The 16,848-nt window shown below is 43.6% G+C and overlaps 1 protein-coding gene across 4 annotated transcripts in view; it reads left to right on the forward strand.

The window, feature by feature from the left end:
- mon1a (MON1 secretory trafficking family member A) overlaps positions 1-16,848 on the forward strand; it is a 102,520-nt gene that overhangs the window by 23,544 nt on the left and 62,128 nt on the right. The window contains exon 2 of one of the 4 annotated variants that reach the window (XM_063067699.1): positions 1,569-1,769. The exons of 1 other annotated variant lie outside the window; for it this stretch is intronic. The gene's annotated coding sequence lies outside the window, so the exon portion shown is untranslated. Of the gene's footprint in view, positions 1-1,568; positions 1,770-6,481; positions 6,758-16,848 lie in introns of those variants that run through there. 2 more of the 4 variants (XM_063067696.1, XM_063067695.1) reach the window with 2 other exon arrangements.

Below are 16,848 nucleotides of genomic sequence, written 5' to 3' on the forward strand. Positions count from 1 at the left end.
CTGAAATTACAAATTCCAGAAAGCATTATGTACATTCGAATGTGCTTTGATTAACACTACCTAGGAGAGAAGGGGGAAGAGGAAAAAAGGCATTAAAAATCTATACAATAGTCAGTTAAAATTTCTTAGGATATACTTTTATCAATGAAAACAGCAATCAGTATTCCAAGCTAAGGTATCCAATTCTGATGAGAAGTATACACCACTAAACTTAAATGAGAGCACAACCCAGAAAAATTAAGACATTGAGGAAAAAGTTAACCAATGGAAAAGCACGACCCTCCATAGAAGACATCTCCATGATCTCAGCAACCTAGATGTCGATAAGGAAAGTATTGGACACCCTGGCTTGGAGTTGGAGACCTCTTCCCAGAAACAGAAGGGTTCCTTATGGCAATACAGTGGGGAGGGGGGAGGGAGGGGAGGGATTGTTGACTCAGGCCTAAGAGGCCAGCGTCGGGCATTTTCATGCCTTACAAGGCACAGAATGAAAGACTGTGTGGCGTGCCACTCCTTACACAGACATACAGCAATGTGTAGTTAAGTGCCTTGCTCAAGGATGCTCAGGCTAAGGCTCGAACTGGCGACCTTCAGATCACGAGACGAACGCCTTAACCACTTGGCCACATGCCCACACCGTACCAGTAATACAGTACCAGGTGGTGAACACAAAAAAATCAAAAATAAATAATAAAAGACCAACAAATTCAAGATGATAACTGTAGAAAATGCTGAGAAAAAAAAACAGAAACAATCCAGCTCATTATAGGATCCTGTAGCAGTTTAGCACAATCTGATTACATACACAGGCACTATCAAGTGGCAAACATCATTCATCAAAATCTTGCTTTAAAATACAAATTCATAAAAGAAATCACACTGTACTATAAATACAAGCCTGATCCAGTTTTAGAGTCAGAATACCAGAAATTATATTATGACCGATCAATTATTACAGGTAGAACAATCTATAATAACCATAAGTATATACTAACACCGGATAAATGAGCAAGACTAACTTTTTAAAATAGGCTATAGCCATTCCAAGCACACATAATATACAGAAATATGCTGAATTAAAAGAGGAAATTGAAAGACTTTGGAACATGAACAGGGTATACATGGTCCTGATAGTAATATCTACAACTGGTATCATTCCAAAGTCACTACACAATAGCATTAAACAATTAGGACCACACAGTAATATCTGTGTACATCTTCAGAACACCACAATACTAAACACCACTAGAATAGTTCAAAAGTTCGTAGCAATTGAAAAATAAGCGTGCTTGGCTATGCCCAAACCTCAGGTTTTACCAGCTTGAGCTGAGAAGAAATAAATAATTATAATAGATACAGTCGGCCCTCCTTCTCCCCAGGGGATTGGTTCTAGGACCCCCCACGGATACCCAAAAACGTGGATGCTCAAGTCCATTATATAAAATGGCGTAGTATTTGCATATAACCTACGCATATCCTCCCGTATACTTTAAATCATCTCTAGATAACTTATAACACCTAATACAATGTAAATGCCATGTAAATAGTTGTTATACTGTATTGTTTAGGAAAAACTGACAAGAAAAAATGCTAAAACGACGAGTGCTGGAGAGAGAACTTCCAGGTTTTCCCGATCTGTGGCTGGTTGAATCCACGCATGCGGAACCCGCGGATAAGGAGGGCCGACTGTAAATAATAAATATCAAGAACATGAGATGAAGAGACCCTGAAAGTGGGTCCACAGGTTGTGGGAACAGTTCAGTGACGGGGTAAGTGAAGTTATCCCCCTTGGTTGAGGGGTAATAATTCTTCCTGAACCTGGTAGTGTGGATCCTGAGGCTCCTGTACCTCCTAATGGCAGCATCGAGAAGGGAGCATGCCACGGGTCGTGGGGGTTCCCGATGATGGATGCTGCTTTCCTGTGACAGTGCTCCATGTGCACAATAGTGGGAAGAACTTTACCTGTGATGGACTGAGCTGTATCCACTACTGTTTGTAGGATTTTCTGTTAAAGGGAATTGGTGTTTCCATACCAGGGCATGATGCAACCAGTCAATATACTTTCCATCCAACATCTGTAGGATTTTGTTAAAGTTTTAGATGTCATGCTGAATCTTCACAAACTCCTAAGGAAGCAGAACTGCTGTTGTGCTTTCTTTCTAAATGCTATTTTGAGGCTATAAGGCTAGAACTTGCGGGTGTGAATTGGGATGATGTTTTTGCAGGGTAATGTACTATGGACCTGTGGTCGATGTTTAGAGATCTCTTGCGGGATTTAAGGGATAAATTTATCCCGGTGAGGAAGATAAAGAATGGTAGGGTGAAGGAACCATGGGTGACAAGTGAGGTGGAAAATCTAGTCAGGTGGAAGAAGGCAGCATACATGAGGTTTAGGAAGCAAGGATCAGATGGGTCTATTGAGGAATATAGGGAAGCAAGAAAGGAGCTTAAGAAGGAGCTGAGAAGAGCAAGAAGGGGGCATGAGAAGGCCTTGGTGAGTAGGGTAAAGGAAAACACCAAGGCATTCTTCAATTATGTGAAGAAAAAAAGGATGACAGGAGTGAAGGGAGGACCGATTAGAGATAAAGGTGGGAAGATGTGCCTGGAGGCTGTGGAAGTGAGCGAGGTCCTCAATGAATACTTCTCTTCGGTATTCACCAATGAGAGGGAACTTGATGATGCTGAGGACAATATGAGTGAGGTTGATGTTCTGGAGCATGTTGATATTAAGGGAAAGGAGGTGTTGGAGTTGTTAAAATACATTAGGACAGCTAAGTTTCCGGGGCCTGACGGAATATTCCCCAGGCTGCTCCACGAGGCGAGAGAAGAGATTGCTGAGCCTCTGGCTAGGATCTTTATGTCCTCGTTGTCCACGGGAATGGTACCGGAGGATTGGAGGGAGGCGAATGTTGTTCCCTTGTTCAAAAAAGGTAGTAGAGATAGTCCGGGTAATTATAGACCAGTGAGCCTTACGTCTGTGGTGGGAAAGCTGTTGGAAAAGATTCTTAGAGATAGGATCTCTGGGCATTTAGAGAATCAAGGTCTGATCAGGGACAGTCAGCATGGCTTTGTGAAGGGCAGATTGTGTCTAACAAGCCTGATAGAGTTCTTTGAGGAGGTTACCAGGCATATAGATGAGGGTAGTGCAGTGGATGTGATCTATATGGATTTTAGTAAGGCATTGAAGGCAGATAAATCCCCAGGGCCAGATGGTCTGCATCCCAGAGTGCTTAAGGAAGTGGCCCAAGAAATAGTGGATGCATTAGTGATAATTTTTCAAAACTCGTTAGATTCTGGACTAGTTCCTGAGGATTGGAGGGTGGCTAATGTAACCCCACTTTTTAAAAAAGGAGGGAGAGAGAAACCGGGGAATTATAGGCCGGTTAGCCTAACGTCGGTGGTGGGGAAACTGCTGGAGTCAGTTATCAAGGATGTGATAACAGCACATTTGGAAAGCGGTGAAATGATTGGACAAAGTCAGCATGGATTTGTGAAAGGAAAATCATGTCTGACGAATCTCATAGAATTTTTTGAGGATGTAACTAGTAGAGTGGATAGGGGAGAACCAGTGGATGTGGTATATTTGGATTTTCAAAAGGCTTTTGACAAGGTCCCACACAGGAGATTAGTGTGCAAACTTAAAGCACACGGTATTGGGGGTAAGGTATTGGTGTGGGTGGAGAATTGGTTAGCAGACAGGAAGCAAAGAGTGGGAATAAACGGGACCTTTTCAGAATGGCAGGCGGTGACTAGTGGGGTACCGCAAGGCTCAGTGCTGGGACCCCAGTTGTTTACAATATATATTAATGACTTGGATGAGGGAATTAAATGCAGCATCTCCAAGTTTGCGGATGACACGAAGCTGGGTGGCAGTGTTAGCAGTGAGGAGGATGCTAAGAGGATGCAGGGTGACTTGGATAGGTTGGGTGAGTGGGCAAACTCATGGCAGATGCAATTTAATGTGGATAAATGTGAAGTTATCCACTTTGGTGGCAAAAATAGGAAAACAGATTATTATCTGAATGGTGGCCGATTAGGAAAAGGGGAGGTGCAACGAGACCTGGGTGTCATTATACACCAGTCATTGAAAGTGGGCATGCAGGTACAGCAGGCGGTGAAAAAGGCGAACGGTATGCTGGCATTTATAGCGAGAGGATTCGAGTACAGGAGCAGGGAGGTACTACTGCAGTTGTACAAGGCCTTGGTGAGACCACACCTGGAGTATTGTGTGCAGTTTTGGTCCCCTAATCTGAGGAAAGACATCTTTGCCATAGAGGGAGTACAAAGAAGGTTCACCAGATTGATTCCTGGGATGGCAGGTCTTTCATATGAAGAAAGACTGGATGAACTGGGCTTGTACTCGTTGGAATTTAGAAGATTGAGGGGGGATCTGATTGAAACGTATAAGATCCTAAAGGGATTGGACAGGCTAGATGCGGGAAGATTGTTCCCGATGTTGGGGAGGTCTAGAACGAGGGGTCACAGTTTGAGGATAGAGGGGAAGCCTTTTAGGACCGAGGTTAGGAAAAACTTCTTCACACAGAGAGTGGTGAATCTGTGGAATTCTCTGCCACAGCAAACTGTTGAGGCCAGTTCATTAGCTATGTTTAAAAGGAAGTTAGATATGGCCCTTGTGGCTACAGGGGTCAGGGGGTATGGAGGGAAGGCTGGGTTCTGAGTTGGATGATCAGCCATGATCATAATAAATGGCGGTGCAGGCTCGAAGGGCCGAATGGCCTACTCCTGCACCTATTTTCTATGTTTCTATGTTTCTATTTGACAAGGTTCCACACGGTAGGCTTATTCAGAAATTAGAAGGCATGGGATCCAGGGAAGTTTGGCCGGGTGGATTCAGAATTGGCTTGCCTGCAGAAGGCAGAGGGTGGTGGTGGAGGGAGTACATTCAGATTGGAGGATTGTGACTAGTGGTGTCCCACAAGGATCTGTTCTGGGACCTCTACTTTTCGTGATTTTTATTAACGACCTGGATGTGGGGGTAGAAGGGTGGGTTGTCAAGTTTGCAGATGACACAAAGGTTGGTGGTGTTGTAGACAGTGTAGAGGATTGTCAAAGTTTGCAGAGAGACATTGATAGGATGCAGAAGTGGGCTGAGAAGTGGCAGATGGAGTTCAACCCGGAGAAGTGTGAGGTGGTACACTTTGGAAGGACAAACTCCAAGGCAGAGTACCAAGTAAATGGCAGGATACTTGGTAGTGTGGAGGAGCAGAGGGATCTCGGGGTACATGTCCACAGATCCCTGAAAGTTGCCTCACAGGTGGATAGGGTAGTTAAGAAAGCTTGTGGGGTGTTAGCTTTCATAAGTCAAGGGATAGAGTTTAAGAGTCGCGATGTAATGATGCAGCTCTATAAAACTCTGGTTAGGCCACACTTGGAGTACTGTGTCCAGTTCTGGTCACCTCACTATAGGAAGGATGTGGAAGCATTGGAAAGGGTACAGAGGAGATTTACCAGGATGCTGCCCGGTTTAGAAAGTATGCATTATGATCAGAGATTAAGGGAGCTAGGGCTTTACTCTTCGGAGAGAAGGAGGGTGAGAGGAGACATGATAGAGGTGTACAAGATAATAAGAGGAATAGATAGAGTGGATAGCCAGCGCCTCTTCCCCAGAGCACCACTGCTCAATACAAGAGGACATGGCTTTAAGGTAAGGGGTGGGAAGTTCAAGGGGGATATTAGAGGAAGGTTTTTTACTCAGAGAGTGGTTGGTACGTGGAATGCACTGCCTGAGTCAGTGGTGGAGGCAGATACACTAGTGAAGTTTAAGAGACTACTAGACAGGTATATGGAGGAATCTAAGATGGGGGCTTATATGGGAGGCAGGGTTTGAGGGTCGGCACAACATTGTGGGCCGAAGGGCCTGTACTGTATTGTACTATTCTATGTTCTATTTTGTGCTGAGCACAGGATTATTATTGTATTCTTATTGTGTGTTTTTGTGTTACATCAGATCCAGAGTAACAATTATTTAATTCTTCTTATACTTTTGAACTGTAATTGACATTAAACAATCTTGAATTATTTCTCAGAGACGCAGAAACGTGGGCTTCCTATTACACTGACGGGGCCATGTGGAATTTAGAACAGAACCAATTAAGATTAAAGCTCATTTGCACCTCAGTTCTCTTTGCCATTTTCATTTTGTATCCCCGTTCAACCAAGGACGTATTTCGTTCAGGGCTTTTGGAGAAACGAAAAACACACGAAATGCTGGAAGAACTCAGCAGTCAGGCAGCAGCAATGGAGAGGAGTGAACAGTGAACGTTTCCCACCCAGACCCTTGAAGAAGGGATCTCCCAAATTCTAATTACCCTTTCTATGAAGAAGTGCCGCACGATTTTTCACTTTTTTTTCAGCATAGGTCAAGTTGAAGAGATAAGCCTACAGAGGATCCGGAATCTGGTCAGGCGAGAACGCCCTTTGATATACAGTACTGAGGGAATGGCGTGCGTTACGAACTACAAGTCCCAGCTAACCGCTGCGGAAGGCGGAGAAAGAGAGGTTCTTCCTTGCTGCGATGTTGCTGCTGACCTTTATGATGCAAAGAGGAAGTTTCCGAGAGGCTTGAAACGTCCCTCTGGACTCGGGAGGAACGGGGGATGAGCACGCTGTGCAATAAACAGCCCCGGCAGAGAAGCGAGTAAGCAAGGGAAATAGTGGCAGAGAAAATAACAGCAACGCTCAGCTCCTCTGCCCTTCCTCCCAGAATCTACCGTACACAGGCCTGAAAATTCAGCAGGTTAGTGTAGGAAACCGGCCGTATTGCATAATGAAATGTTCTCGTCTGTGATTAATAATTAATAGTCGATTCGTTTGGGAGGGAGAGGGGAACTTCATTGTAAAATATTATTTATTCTTCTCTGTCCTTAGTCCATTCGATACTGAAGCAATACTCACCAACACAATTGATAAAAACATCACGTAATAATTATTTGTATGCGTGTGTGAAGCCGTGAAGACCTGTTGTGATTTGCATATGTACTGTATAAAGGAGAGAAGAAAAGGGAAATAATGAGTTAGGGGGAGGAAAAGCGGAGAGAGCGAGTGATTGTTCATCTGTTCGCCGTCAGCACCTTGTATCCGGGTGGCCATTGACAGTTTGAGGATGGAGGGAGAACTGGGGTTAGGATAACCCTGAAATAAAGTTACGCATGGATGATTCAGCTCTAAACTAAGATTTTCTTTCACTGACTTCCTTTCTGTGAAGGAAGTGCCTTAAATGAAGTTGGTAGGAGAGCTGAAGTTGGGATTCGGCAATTGGAAAGGCTCCAACTTTCGAGGGAAAAAAGCTGAGCTGCTGGAACTCAGCAGGTCAAGCAGCGTCTGTAGGGAGAAATGGGCAGATAAAAGGTCCTGACCCATTTCTCTCTGCTGACCCATTGAGTTCTTCCATCTGAAGCTGAGCTCAGTTCTTACTGTAGTAACCCCCAACTACTACTACTAATACTACTTCGTACTACTAATACTACGTACGAGGCCTAGGGAGCCGGCAACGGACACGATGACGGACTCTCCACTTCTCACTCTCCCTCATCAGTGTGTTCAGTTCAGATCAAACTTTGATACAGTATTCAAAGTAAATGTATTATCAAAGTACATATACAGTACACCATATACAGCCCTGAGATTCATTTTAATGTGAGCAATCACAGTAAACACAAGAAATACAGTAGAATCACTGAATGTCTGTGCCCAATAGGATGGATAAATAACCAATTTGCAAAAAAAAAAGAAAAAAGTAATGATAACTAATAATTAATAAGAAATATCAAGAACATGAGATGAAGAGTCCTTGAAAGTGAGTCTATAGGTTGTGTGGAACAGCTCAATGATGGGTGAGTGAAGTTATCCCCTCTGGTTTAGGAGCCTGATGAGCGAGGGGGTAGCAATTGCTCCTGACCCTGATGGTGTATGTTCTGAGGCTCTCCTGTACCTTTTTTCCTGATGGCAGCAGTGAGAAGAGAGCATGGCCTGGATAGTGGGAGTCCTTGATGAGGGATGCTGCTTTCCTGTGAAAGCGCACTATATGTTTGTGGTCAATGGTGTGGAGGACTTTAGCTGTGATAGACTAGGCTGTATCCACCACTCTCTGTAAGCTTTTCCATTGAGAGATAGAATTTTGTCCTTGCCTCGATGTAGGAACTCCTATTTCCCTGTTATATGAGCTGCCCAACACTTCTATTGATTGATTGAAATACAGTGCGGAATAGGCCCTTTGAGTCATGCCATTCAGCAATCCCCCAAGTTAACCCTAGCCTAATCAAAAGACCATTTGCAATGATCAATTTACCTGCCAACAGGTGGACTGTGGGAGGAAACCTATGCAGTCAGAGGGAGAAAGGACAAACTCCATATGAGCGGCAGTGGGAATTGAACCCTGGTCACTTGTACTGTAAATGTTGTGCCACTGTGCCGCCCCAATCACATTCCAACTAAGACAGTTAGGCAGTAGAGGTGGTATACTGCCTAGAGGTGGTAAAACCATACAATGCAGAAGTATTCCAGTTGATGTGGCACACTCATGCCTTTTCTTTTCATTTGACCTTAACTCCCCAGATCTTCCAGCTCTTGTCTGCAGTTCTACAAATCTTTCCTCTTCAAAGTTAAGGTTGCAATTGATCTGCTTCCACTGCTTTTTTTTCCTAACTGTGTTCTAATCGCACCAATCTGCTGTGCTTTATTTGGGGGAAAAAAACTCCCCTTCTTGCCCATTCCAGTTTTTTCTGCCAGTGAACACAGGATTAAATTGGTTAAGGATTAATTTTCTTTTATCAAAAAGAAAGGTCTGTGCGACAGGAAAGGAAAGTTGGATCCATGTTAATTTAAGGAGGAACTGACCTTTTATATGATCACTGTGTCTATTCATTTCATGCTTTACATACTCCCTACCCAGGGCTGGACTTTAGGCGGGTCTAGGCTGGGCTGCAGCCCAGGGGCCCGAGCTGCAGAGGGTCCCAAAATAGATAGCTATCATCATGGCAGACAAAAAAAAATACAAGAGTGGAGCACAGAAAAGAAAAAAAGAAACAAGAAAAAGAGGACCATGAGAAAGAAGCATTAAAAAAGACTTTGAAATTGACAGAATTTTTTTAAACCTGTTGGTCGATGATGCAGCAGTACCATCACTCTTGCCACAGTCTGAGACCGGTGGACAAATGGAGACTTGTTCAACAGCTAGTGCTAGCACCAGCTTTTGCACAGGACCACTGTCCTTGCCACAGTCAGCAGCTAACGTTAAGAGGCAGAGAGCATGACTTTGGGATTCCTGACCACAGAGGCCTCCGAACAACCAAGTCGGGCCGCCATTAATGTTAATGCTACCGCTACTGAGGATCCTTACACTGATCCTGCTCACTGGGGAAAGGAAACGTTAGGTAATTCAGTCCGAGCATACTGGGCTAAGAAAGGGCTGGAGTCCTGCCAGAATAAGGATGTGGATATCAAAGCTTCGGAACGAGTATACAAACAGCAGAGACGTTTTTTCTCCAAATTTCACTTCAAATGCAAGCTCGTAAATGGTGAGTACATATCAAGGCAATGACTCTTATACTCCCCTTCCACTGGCATTGCATTCTTCAGCACTTTGAAAGTGCAAGTGTTGCATTGCAAGCTGTAAATCTAGACCTGTATAATGTTGTGGACTTGGTGAGATCACTACGGGGATACATAGCAAGCTTGCGTGATCAATTTGATACTTTTGAGACCCAGGCTAAAACTATGTCTCCCAACAGTCTCACAAGTGTACAAAGAAGACACCCAATGAAAAAGAAAACATAGAGCCTTTCTGGGTGAATCCACAACACCTGATGTTGGCTTGTCAGCCAGAGAAAATTTAGCTACTGTTGTTTTTGGTCGTGATGGATAGATTACTTGCAGAAATTGATTGTGGATTTGCATCATATAATGACCTTAGCAACACATTTGGCATCCTAAACAATATCCCTTCTCTTTAGGGTTGCCAGTTGTTCTGTATTCGCCGGGACATCCCGTATATTGGGCTAAATTGGTTTGTCCCATACAGGACCGCCCTTGTCCCATATTTCCCCCGCTAAGGTAGAGTGTTCCTATGAAACCTTTCTTGTGGAAATGGCGTAAAGCGAAGAAGCAATTACCATTAATTTATATGGGAAAAAATTTTGAGCGTTCCCAGACCCAAAAAATTACCTACCAAATCATACCAAATAACACATAAAACCTAAAATAACTCTAACATATAGGAATGATATGATAAATACACAGCGTATATAAAATAGAAATAATGTATGTAGAATGTAGTCGGGAAGATTAAGCCAAAACCGATTTGTGGAGGGGAAGAAAATCGGCACATACGCACATGCGCACGTCACACATGCGCACACAGGTGCCCGCACAAGGCTTCATAGTCATGGTAGCCTTTCACAAGTGTCCCATATTTGACTGCTACTTTTGTCCCTTATTTGGGAGTAAGAAAGTTGGCAACCCGACTTTTCTCTCTGTACAAGATCTGCGCAAGAGAGCATCTGATCTCCAAAGCAAATATTCAGCTGACCTGGAGTTAGACTTTGTGGAGGAGATTGTCCATTTCAGGGAATTTGTAAGTGGCAAAGATATTTCATCCACAACAGAGGTTTTATGCTTCCTCAGAGGAAAAAAAAAACTTGCAGGTCATCTTCCCAAATGTAAGTATTGCTTTGAGGCTTTACCTGACTCTCCCTGTCACAAGTGCAAGTGGTGAACGATCTTTCGCCAAGCTCAAGCTGGTGAAGAATAAGCTCAGGTCCACAATGGGACAGGACAGGCTGAATCATCTTACTGTGATGTCGCTTGAAAGTGGTCTTGTTCGGAAACTGGATTTTAGAGATCTGATCAAGGACTTTGCTGCGAAGAAATCCAGAAGAACTAGGCTTTAATTTTGAAAAACTAGCATTTGACTTTGTAAATACCTAGGCTTGTGTGTCAGTGCTGTTCCTGCTTTTGTGGCGATAGGCTAATAGTTGACTGTTTACAAACTTAGTAAGTAATAAGTGGTCTTTACTCTGCAAGCCACACAGCACAGTAATAGGTTAGTATGTGCTAGATCTCGTTAGATTCTGGACTAGTTCCTGAGGATTGGAGGGTGGCTAATGTAACCCCACTTTTTAAAAAAGGAGGGAGAGAGAAACCGGGGAATTATAGACCGGTTAGCCTAACGTCGGTGGTGGGGAAACTGCTGGAGTCAGTTATCAAGGATGTGATAACAGCACATTTGGAAAGCGGTGAAATGATCGGACAAAGTCAGCATGGATTTGTGAAAGGAAAATCATGTCTGACGAATCTCATAGAATTTTTTGAGGATGTAACTAGTAGAGTGGATAGGGGAGAACCAGTGGATGTGGTATATTTGGATTTTCAAAAGGCTTTTGACAAGGTCCCACACAGGAGATTAGTGTGCAAACTTAAAGCACACGGTATTGGGGGTAAGGTATTGGTGTGGGTGGAGAATTGGTTAGCAGACAGGAAGCAAAGAGTGGGAATAAACGGGACCTTTTCAGAATGGCAGGCGGTGACTAGTGGGGTACCGCAAGGCTCAGTGCTGGGACCCCAGTTGTTTACAATATATATTAATGACTTGGATGAGGGAATTAAATGCAGTATCTCCAAGTTTGCGGATGACACGAAGCTGGGTGGCAGTGTTAGCTGTGAGGAGGATGCTGAGAGGATGCAGGGTGACTTGGATAGGTTGGGTGAGTGGGCAAATTCATGGCAGATGCAATTTAATGTGGATAAATGTGAAGTTATCCACTTTGGTGGCAAAAATAGGAAAACAGATTATTATCTGAATGGTGGCCGATTAGGAAAAGGGGAGGTGCAACGAGACCTGGGTGTCATTATACACCAGTCATTGAAAGTGGGCATGCAGGTACAGCAGGCGGTGAAAAAGGCGAATGGTATGCTGGCATTTATAGCGAGAGGATTCGAGTACAGGAGCAGGGAGGTACTACTGCAGTTGTACAAGGCCTTGGTGAGATCACACCTGGAGTATTGTGTGCAGTTTTGGTCCCCTAATCTGAGGAAAGACATCTTTGCCATAGAGGGAGTACAAAGAAGGTTCACCAGATTGATTCCTGGGATGGCAGGACTTTCATATGAAGAAAGACTGGATGAACTGGGCTTGTACTCATTGGAATTTAGAAGATTGAGGGGGGATCTGATTGAAACGTATAAGATCCTAAAGGGATTGGACAGGCTAGATGCAGGAAGATTGTTCCCGATGTTGGGGAAGTCCAGAACGAGGGGTCACAGTTTGAGGATAGAGGGGAAGCCTTTTAGGACCGAGATTAGGAAAAACTTCTTCACACAGAGAGTGGTGAATCTGTGGAATTCTCTGCCACAGGAAACTGTTGAGGCCAGTTCATTGGCTATATTTAAGAAGGAGTTAGATATGGCCCTTGTGGCTACGGGGGTCAGGGGGTATGGAGGGAAGGCTGGGGTGGGGTTCTGAGTTGGATGATCAGCCATGATCATAATAAATGGCGGTGCAGGCTCGAAGGGCCGAATGGCCTACTCCTGCACCTATTTTTCTATGTGTTCTATGTTTCTATCTCATCTTTCAAGAAGATTGTTGAAGTATTGTCAAGTTTCCCAGTTTGCCATAGTGCCATCTCTCTTCGCCTTTTTGTCTCTCATTTCCATTTTACTTTCTCAGAACCCACGGTTGAGAAAAATACCCAGATAAAAATGCTTTGGCATTGTTTGAGAAATAAGGCCTATGGTATGTGCAGCAATAGCTAAATAAAGATTTAAGATTGGGTACATCATTCTTCGTCTCCGGCCAAATTTAAGAAATCTCATTGGGTGGATGCTGTGTGATGTGGTCCCTGTTACAAATCAGTACCATGCAATAACAAACAGTACACAATATGCGATTAAATGATTGAGTTTTATAATTCTTAATTTGACTATATGTTTAGTAAAGAAACAAAAAAAGAAAAAGGGCCCATTCTCATGAAACGCTCTAATGCGCAACGTTGGAGCTCACTGATAAGGCCGTTTGTCCACCATCAACCTCCTCCGATCATCGCTGACCTTCGGACTCTCGCTTCAAGTCCACTCTGTCCGAAGTCTACCAACTCTCTCCATTCACGTCTTTTCTCCTCATCTCTCCCAGGCAAAAGACCATGAGTTCCCGGCTCCCAGACACACAAAAGAGAACAACATCCTGCTCATTGGCTATCATGTCCCGTTATCTCTAGTCATAACCCAAACATTGCTGCTACAGAGAAACCATTACGTCAGCAGTGGAACATTACAGAGAAGCCATTACATTAGCAGTGAAACCTTACAGTGTATTACACTAATCTGTGTTTTTATGATTATGTATTACACTGTACTGCTGCAGCAAAATAACCAATGTCACAACATAGGCCAGTGATATTAAACCTGATTCTGATTCAATTTGTTGTCTTGCACATTGATTGTTCATCTCTGTGTGCAGTTTTTCATTAATTCTATTGTGTTTCTTTGTAACAAATGTGAATGCCTGCAGGAAAGTGAATCTCAGGGTTGTATATGGTGGCATATATGTACTTTTATAATAAATTGACTTTGAACTTTAATTGCAGGAGATCAGTAGCAATGATAAAGATATGAAAATAAAATAACCCATGAAGCAATTCCCCAAAATATTACTCATACGAGCAATAATTACTTTTTGCAACAACCAGACTAGGGTATTGCTTATTATTGAACGAGAGGACAAAGTCTCAGGAAGTTATGTGGCTGTATCTGAGACGAAGCCAAAGTTTCTTCAGTATTTGACTTCCAGTTTCTGAGAGTCACTGAGCACAGGAAATGGGCCCTTTGTCTCACCACACCCTGTGCCAGTGCTCTTCCCCCACCCGCAGCAAACCACCACCTATTCCATTTTCACTTCACACTTGCCAAGTAACCTATCAGCCACATTTCTTTGCTATCTGGAAGGAACTTGTTGCTGCCACAGGAAGAACATGCAAGCCTCATGTAGATAGTATCCATGATTAAAATTGAATCAATGCACAAAGTTCAAAGTTTGAGGGTATTCATAGTAAATACAAAATATACAATGGAATCAATGAATGATGACACACAACTGGAATGATAAACAGCCAATGTGCAAAAGACAACTATCTGCAAATATAAAAAGAAGAAAAAAAAATCAATAAATAATATTGAGAACATGAGTTGTAGAGTCCTTGCAAATAAGTCAATAGGTAGTGGTTGGTATTCTGCATGGAGGTCGGTGACCAGTGGTGTTCTGCAGGGATCTGTTCTAGGACCCTTCCTCTTTGTGATTTTTATAAATGTCCTGGATGAAGAAGTAGAAGGATGTGTTAGTAAGTTTGCTGATGACACGAAGGTTGGGGGTGTTGTGGATAGTCTGGAAGGTTGTCAGAGGTTACAGTGGGACATCGGTAGGATGCAGAATTTGGCTGAGAAGTGGTAGATGGAGTTCAACCCGGTTAAGTATGAGGTGGTTCACTTTGCTAGGCCAAATTTGAAGGCAGAATATAGTATTAAAGATAAGACTCTTGCCAGTGTGGAGGATCAGAGAGACCTTAGGGTCCGTGTCCATAGGACGCTCAAAGCTGCTTCACAGGTTGACAGTATTGTTAAGGCGAATGGTATGTTGGCCTTCATCAACTGTGGGATTGAGGTCAAGAGCTGTGAGGTAATGTTACAGCTACTCAAGACCTTGGTTAGAACCCACTTGGAGTATTGCGTTCAGTTCTGGTCACCTCACTACAGGAAAGATGTGAATACTATAGAAAGAGTGCAGAGAGTGGCGGATACATGGAATGAACTGCCAGCGATGGTGGTGGAAGCGAATACAGTAGGGTCTTTTAAGAGCTTCTTAGAGTTTAGAAAAATAGAGAGCTATGCAGAAGGGTAATTCTAGGCAGTTTCCAGCGTAGGTTACGTGGTCGGCACAACATGTGGTCCGAAGGACCTGTAATGTGCTGTAGGTTTCCGTGTTCTGTGGAATCAGTCTGGTGTTGGGGTGAGTGAAGTTATCTCTTCTGGTTCAAGAGCTGATGGTTGAGGGATATTAACTGTTCCTGAACCTGGTGGTGTGGGTCCTGAGGCTCCTTGATCAAGACCCTCCATGAGAACTCAGAGTGTAGTCCCCTCTCAGTCCTGATGCAGGGTCTTGATCTGATTCATCAACAGTTCCTTTCACCCACAGGTGCTGGTTGAGCTGCTGAGTCATTCCAGAACGATTTTGCTGATCCTCCTCTAATTGTTCCCCTTGACTTCACGTCTGTGAAAATAAAATAAAACACATGCAAATGATGGAAATCTAGAATCAGAACTAGTTTTACCATCACTGACGTATATAGTAAAATTTTTGCAGCAGCAGTATAGACCAAAATGTAAAAACTGCTGTAACTTAGAAAATCAATAGTGCATAAGAGAAATAGTGTGGTAGTGTTCAGATGTTCATGGTCTGTTCTGATGGTAGAGGGAAAGAAGCTATTCCTAACATGTTGAGCGTGGGGCTCCAAGAGGGCACGTCCTAATGGTGCAGATCCGAATTGATGTACACCGCCTTTTTGAGTCACCACATTTTTCACATTTCCGTAATGTATCCATGAGGGAGCTGCCTGAATCTACAACTCTCTACAACCTGTTTGGTTTGGAGCCTCCATACCAGGCACAGAAACATAGAAAACCTACAGCACAATAGAGGTCCTTCGGCCCACAAAGCTGTGCTGAACATGTCCTTACTTTGGAAATTACCCAGGGTTACCTCTATTTTTCTGAGCTCTATGTACCTGTCCAGGAGTCTCTTAAAAAAACCCTATCCGCCTCCATCACTGTCACTGGCAGCCCATTCCACGCACTCATCACTCTCTGTGTAAAAAATCTTACCCCTAACATCCCCTCTGTACCTACTTCCAAGCACCTTAAAGTGTGCGCTCTCCTGCTAGCCATTCCAGCCCTGGAAAAAAGCCCCTGACTATCCACATGATCAATGCCTCCTGTTATCTTATACACCTCTATCTGGTCACCTCTCATCACTCCAAGGAAAAAAGGCCAAGTTCAGTCAACCTATTCTCATAAGGCATGCTCTCCAATCCAGGCAACATCCTTGTAAATCTCCTGTGCACCCTTTATATGGTTTCCACATCCTTCCTATAGTGAGGCAACCAGACCTGAGCACAGTACTCCAAGTGGGGTCTGATCAGAGTCCTATATAGCTGCAACATTACCTCTCAGCTCCTAAACTCAATCCCACGATTGATGAAGGCCAATACACTGTATGCTTTCTTAACCACAGAGTCAACCTGTGCAGCAGCTTTGAGTGTCCTATGGACTGGGACCCTAAGATCCCTCTGATCCTCCACACTGCCAAGAGTCTTACCATTAATACTATATTCTGCCATCATATTTGACTTACCAAAATGAACCACCTCACACTTATCTGTGTTGAACTCCATCTGCCACTTCTCAGCCCAGTTTTGCACCCTATTAATATCCTGCTGTAACCTCTGACAGCCCTCCACACTATCCACAACACCCCCAACTTTGTGTCATCAGCAAATTTACTAACCTATCCCTCCACCTCTTAATCCAGGTCATTTATAAAAATCACGAAGAGCAGGGAACCCAGAATAGATCCCTGAGGCACACCACTGGCGACTGACCTCCATGCAGAATATGACCTGTCTACAACCACTCTTTGCCTTCTGTGGGCAAGCCAGTCCTGGATCCACAAAGCAATATCTCCTTGGATCCCATGCCTCCTTACTTTCTCAATAAGCCTTGTATGGGGTACCTTATCAAATGCCTTGCTGAAATCCATATACACTACATCTACTGCTCTACACTTCA

Source organism: Mobula hypostoma, chromosome 15 (genome assembly GCF_963921235.1).
Source record: "Mobula hypostoma chromosome 15, sMobHyp1.1, whole genome shotgun sequence".
NCBI classification, from domain to species: domain Eukaryota; kingdom Metazoa; phylum Chordata; class Chondrichthyes; order Myliobatiformes; family Myliobatidae; genus Mobula; species Mobula hypostoma.